This window comes from Trichechus manatus, unplaced genomic scaffold (genome assembly GCF_000243295.1).
Source record: "Trichechus manatus latirostris isolate Lorelei unplaced genomic scaffold, TriManLat1.0 scaffold00179, whole genome shotgun sequence".
In the NCBI taxonomy this organism is placed as follows: Eukaryota; Metazoa; Chordata; class Mammalia; order Sirenia; family Trichechidae; genus Trichechus; species Trichechus manatus.
The window spans coordinates 912,685-918,770 of NW_004444115.1; positions in this window are offsets into that span (position 1 = coordinate 912,685).

Consider the following 6,086-nt stretch of genomic DNA (forward strand, 5'->3'; position numbering starts at 1 on the left):
AGGGTTGATATGTTGTGGGGTTGTTAACCAATGTCATAAAACAATATGTGTACTACTGTTTCATGAGAAACTATTTGTTCTGTAAGCCTTCACCTGAAGCACAATAAAAAAAATAAAAGATCAACTGGATGTCTATAAATGAGCAAGAACAATTAATTTTTAAAATATCTTTTACAATGGCATCAAAAATTACAAAACACTTAAGTTTAAGTTTGACCAAAGATTTCCAAGACCTGTACACACAAAAAAATAGAAAACACTGCTGAGAGAAATTAAAGAAGGCAAATAAATTGAAAGAGATGCCACGTTCATGAATCAGAAGACTCAATATTTTTATGATGTCAAATCACTCTAAATTATTGAATAGATTCAATGCAGTATCAGTAAAAATCCTGACAGATTGTTTTGTAAAAACTGAGAAGCTGGTTCTAAAATTTATATGAAAATGCAAAGGATCTAAACATGGACAAAACTTTGAAAAAGAACAAAGTCAGAGGGGCTACATTATCTGATTTCAAGACTTATTATAATGCTGTAATAATAAAGATAGACTGGGACTGGAATGGACAAATGGATCAAAGGAACAGAATAAATCATCCAGAAACCGAACCATTATATATGAACAATTAATTTTGTTTTTGCATTTTTTAAAATTTATTTTATTGCGGTGAAAAATATAAAACAAAGTTTGTCATTCTAACCATTGTTCAGTGTATAATCCAGTGCCATTAATTATATTCACCATGTTGTGCTACCATCACCACTATGGTCAACTGTGATAATCTTTTCAACAAATGGTGCCAGAAAAATTAAATACCCAATACATATATCAAAATACTAAAAATCTCAGCTCTTAACTCACAACATATCAAAAATTAAATCAGAATGGATCACATACCTATATATAAGAGCTAAAACTGCAAAAATGTCTAAAAAAAACTTAGTGACCTTAAATTTGGCAAAGCTTTCTCATACACAATATTAAAAAGTCTGCATTTTAAAAGAAAAAAATCAATGTAATTCATCGAAATTAGAACTTTTCCCCTTCAAAATACACCATTAAGAAATAAAAACGCAAAACACAGACTAGGAAAACATACCTGCAAAACATACAACTGACAAAGGATTTGTAAAGTGCTCTTAAAAGCTGCGGTGAAATGAGTTCCTTTTACATGGCCTTTTACCTTGGTTCTTTGAAAAAACATTTTAAAAGATTTTCCCCCTAAGCCTTGAGGAGTTACCTTTGCTTTAGTTTTCCACTATGGTTTGTTACTTTTCGTTTTTTAGACACCAGTGAAACCACCACCACTCTCAAGACAATGAACATATCCACCGCCCAAAGCTTCCTTGTGTTCCTTTGTAATCCATTCCTCCCTTGCCCCAACCAATCATCTACTTTCTGTCACCATAAATTAGTTTGCATTTTCTAGCATTTTACATAAACGATTCATGCAGTATGTATACCCTATAGGCTGATGTAAATAAGTTATCTGTACCCTGCCCGTTGTTCCCTAATATTTCTTTCAGGCACTAGAAAGAAAAAAAATCCTAATCAGCTTACCAAAAACATCACTCCATGTTCACTGACAATGATGATGATCATGGCTCTCAGTGCCTCTGTAAAATGGGGACACTTAACTATACCTACCTCATAGGACTGTTATAAGGATTAAGTAAAGTACTTAGGACAGTAAAAATATATAATAAACATTCAAAAAAATAACAGTAGCTAGCATTTATTAAATTCAGCATTAAACCCAGACAATCTTGTTCAGAATGCACTCTCACACTATAGATATTTGCTTCTCGTTAGTGTATTCATTCAATCAACATTTAACACATGCCTATTATGTACTGATAACTCTCTCCTCACGAATCTCCTGATTTTAAAATTGACAAAATACTAAATTCCAAAATATCAATATCTCATTAAAATTCTACAATCCTTCTAAGCTTATAAAAGTAACATGCTTATATCTTAATATTGGTATAATGAAACCATTATCAGGGTTACAGTCAAAATAGGTTTACACTGGGCACACACATACACTCTGTTAGTGGGAGGTTAACACCTTCTGTAGCTGATCATATCAATCCAAACTCTCAAGTAATACGAAACAGTACTTCTCAAAACTTTGAAGTTGGCAAATGTTGCCAGAACCTCAAGCTCAAACTTTTATAAAACCTCAAGGCTAGCCAATTCTTAGCAAATCAACTCCCATAACCCCCTTCATTCCATGTTCTGTGAAAAAGTTATTTGATCAATTGATTTTGTTTTTGCATTTTTTTTTTTATTATGGTGAAATATATATAACAAAGAGTTGGCCATTTTAACCACTGTTAAGTGTGTAACGCAGTGCCATTAATTATATTCACCATGCTGTGCTACCATCACCACTATGGTCAACTGATTTTTGAGAAAGGTTCTAAGACTATTCAATGGGGAAATGAGCTTACACAGTAAGCTCCTTGGGGGCTGGAAACGTTACTTACAAATTTCTATATCCCCTCCAGCACCATCGAATCGATTACAACTCCAAGCGACCTTGTAGCACAGAGCAGAAGAGCCGCATAGGATTTCCAAGGCTGTAATCTTACAAAAGCAGACTGCCACATCTTTCTCTCACAGAGTGGCTGGTGGGTTCAAACCACCAACCTTTCAGGTAGCAGCCAATAGTTTAAGCACTGTGCCACCAGGGCTCCACACCTAATACACTTTGCATACAGCTAACTCATTAACAAACACCTTAAATAAACAAATCTCAAATTTGACTCTCATTACAACCACAATACAACACACACAACATAATACAGCACACATCTATTTCCGTCATGCCAACCTACTTGCCTTTCCCAAAGAACTTGCTACGTAAAGTCCACTTCCTGAACCTTGGTTTCTGTCCTTCCCCTAAATACTCACTGCCCCGCCCCCCGCCACCTCGTTTAGTAATCCTTACTCTTAACATCAATCTCAAAACAACTTACTCAGGAAACATCCAACTAACTGCCCTGTCACTGTGAATACTCTGCACCCCATTACCCCCATTTCTGGGCATGGTCTCTGACCTATCCAATTTGGAATTTCTAATTTTGCCAACCTATGGCTTTTGTCGTGTTTACGTCTTGTTTTCGCTAGGCTAGGCTGACATCTAGGGATACTTCATTCCTACAAGATCAAGGGTACTACTGCCATCACTTCTTAATTAAATGTAGGTTCACTATTTGAATACTGTAATACTACTTACATGTCTATATGTAAAATGAACTGTATGTATTTCTAGTATTCCCACAGTACTTGGTACATATCTCACTGTATCACATTTATTTGCAAATATGTAGGGTAAACCATATGTCCCAGTTTACAAGGACAGTCCCAGTAAGATAATAAGAAAAAGGAAAATCAATATGAATATTCCATCCAAAAGCCAATTATATACGTTTTAACAATACAATAAAAAATATTATCATTAATAAACATCTATACATTATCAATAAAAACATTATCATTAATAAAACATCTTTCTTCTCTATGGCAGAAGAAAGAATGGAAGAATGTCTTCAAATGCTAAAGGAAATACAACTGTCAACCTAAATTTTCATGCATTTACCTCATCATATCCAAGAACAAGAGCTAAAGATTTTTAGACAAAAACAGTTTACCACCAATAGACTCAGCTGAGGAACTTCTAAAGGACATACTTCAAGAAAAAGGAAAGCGACTCTAGAAAAACATTCCAAGATGCAAGAACAAAAGCTGAGCAATAAACTGGTAAACATGGGTAAACCTAAACAAATATTAATTGTATAAAACAATAAAACACTTAATTTGGAGAACTAAAAGGAGCAAGTGATATTATAATATTGAAAAACAATGATACATAAAATAGAAGGGAGTGATTAAAGCTGTTCACCCATAGTGGGCAATTATCTGTCCAGAAACTTGTCCCTGCTACCACCAACACCACCATCCCCAACTATCCACTAGATTACTGAGAGTGTCATCACATTAGTACAGTGAGGTCACAGTTGGTCATAACTGATGGTTCCAGAGGTAGGCAGCTGACCAAGGCAGAACCAATCACAGACAATCTCGATAAATTATAAACCAATAACCAAAAGAAGAAAAGAGTAAGAGTTAATCAGGACTGAGCTGTGCTAACGGAAATGCTACACGTACCCTGTAGATGCCTACCTTTTGCCTCTGCTCTGTCTGAAATGCTTCCTCTCTTCTTTCTACTTATCCAATCCTACCACCTTTTTAGAATCCAGTTTAAGCCCTCCTTGTCCCACCAGCTGGTCATCTTTCCCTCAATAAACGACAGGAGTGGAAAATAGTTAACATCTGTGGACTGCTGGACTGTGTGCTAGACATTTTACATACATTACCACTTAACCCTAACTACATTGGAATGACAGCACTTATTGTCTCTCAACTCGTCATGGCAAAAAAAAGAGACATCATCCTTAAAGCATATTACCTCATACAGCTTCCTAACTATTTCATAGCTTTACATGTGTTCTCTGCAGCTAGACTACTATATTCCTAAACATGTTGCCGTCAAGTCGATTCCGACTCATAGTGACCTTATAGGACAGAGCAGAACTGCCCCACAGGGTTTCCATGGAGTCATTGGTGGATTCGAACTGTTAACCTTTTGGTTAGCAGCCTGAGCTCATATAGGAACTATGTCTTCTATTTTATTCCTATTGTCACCTATCTTTTCTATTCCCTCCCCTTTTCCCTCCCTTTGCAAAATTCATCCTTCTTATTTATCAATCCCTTCTTATTCCTACTGCAATTACTACCAGTAGTAAAAGCTACTATTTGTAATAGCTTGCATTGTGGTGATACTCTGCTAAATGCTTTACAAACATCTGATTTTATCCTCACAATCCACATGCTAGATATTATCTCTCCATTTCACAGAGGAGGAAACAGGTTTGGAAAGCTTGAACAACTTGTCCTCTATCACATTAATATAAATCTAGATCTGGGTACCATCGGTCCATGCTCTTGTTTTACAAAGGAGATAAAATACCAGCTGTGGACTCCCACAGCTATAACATCTCCCACTATGGTTTTTCCCCCTTAACTGTTATGGCAGTCTGTACTGTATGCCAGTTTGGTTAAGTTCAAATATTTGCCAGAATCTTCTCCCTATACGGTTCCATGTTAGAGTTGGCCAAGAGAAGAAACTACTCTCTAAAGGTCTTCGAGGTAAGAGGGCTGACAGATGCAGAGTTGCCAATGTATTCCACCGTGCCTTTGCTTCCCCCACACCCACCCACCTGCATCCAGCTCTTCTTCCTGATTGCCAATCCTGCTGACTAAACACCAAACAGCAACCCCAGGTCCACCACCAAAAGCTTGATTGAGGACCTGCTGAAGAGGCAGTTATGTAAAGACAACAGCTTTTCATAGACCAGCTCCACTGTGTGGCCCAACTCCAGCACCTGGGCACACCTGGCTTTTCAGATTTGACTCCAAACTCCACTTGATCCATCACTTCAGCCAACTCCTCCTTACAGATTCTCATTTCCCAAGTTTCTCCCACAATTGTGTAAGGTCTTATTCATTTCATAAATCCCTTATTCCATACAACTCATCATAGTTCTGCTTCTCTGAATCGACTGATGCAACTACTTAAGCCTCCACCCATTCTACTGACCAAGAAATATCTACAACTTTCCTTTCTGAGATCTTCTTGCATAACCAAGTCTAGGCCACTTGGTCCTTTCAGGGCCTCCAATTAAGACTTCTTTTATCAGTTCTGCACTGGCCATCTTTGCTTCCAAATATGTTTAAGCATTCTTCATTCCAAAGAAGCCATATCTCCCTACTTGACCCTGCCATTTGCAAAAAAAGCAAAATTTAATGGAGAGAACACCAGACTGGGTAAAACATGTTGATGTGTGTGGTTTGTCCCAAATGTTTTTTCCACTGGGAAGCAGGGAAGCTTCACTTTATATACAGTATATACACACGGTATGCACATACAGTATATATACACAGTATACATACACAGGATATATACACAGTGTACATACACAGGATATATACACAGTATACATACACAGGATATATA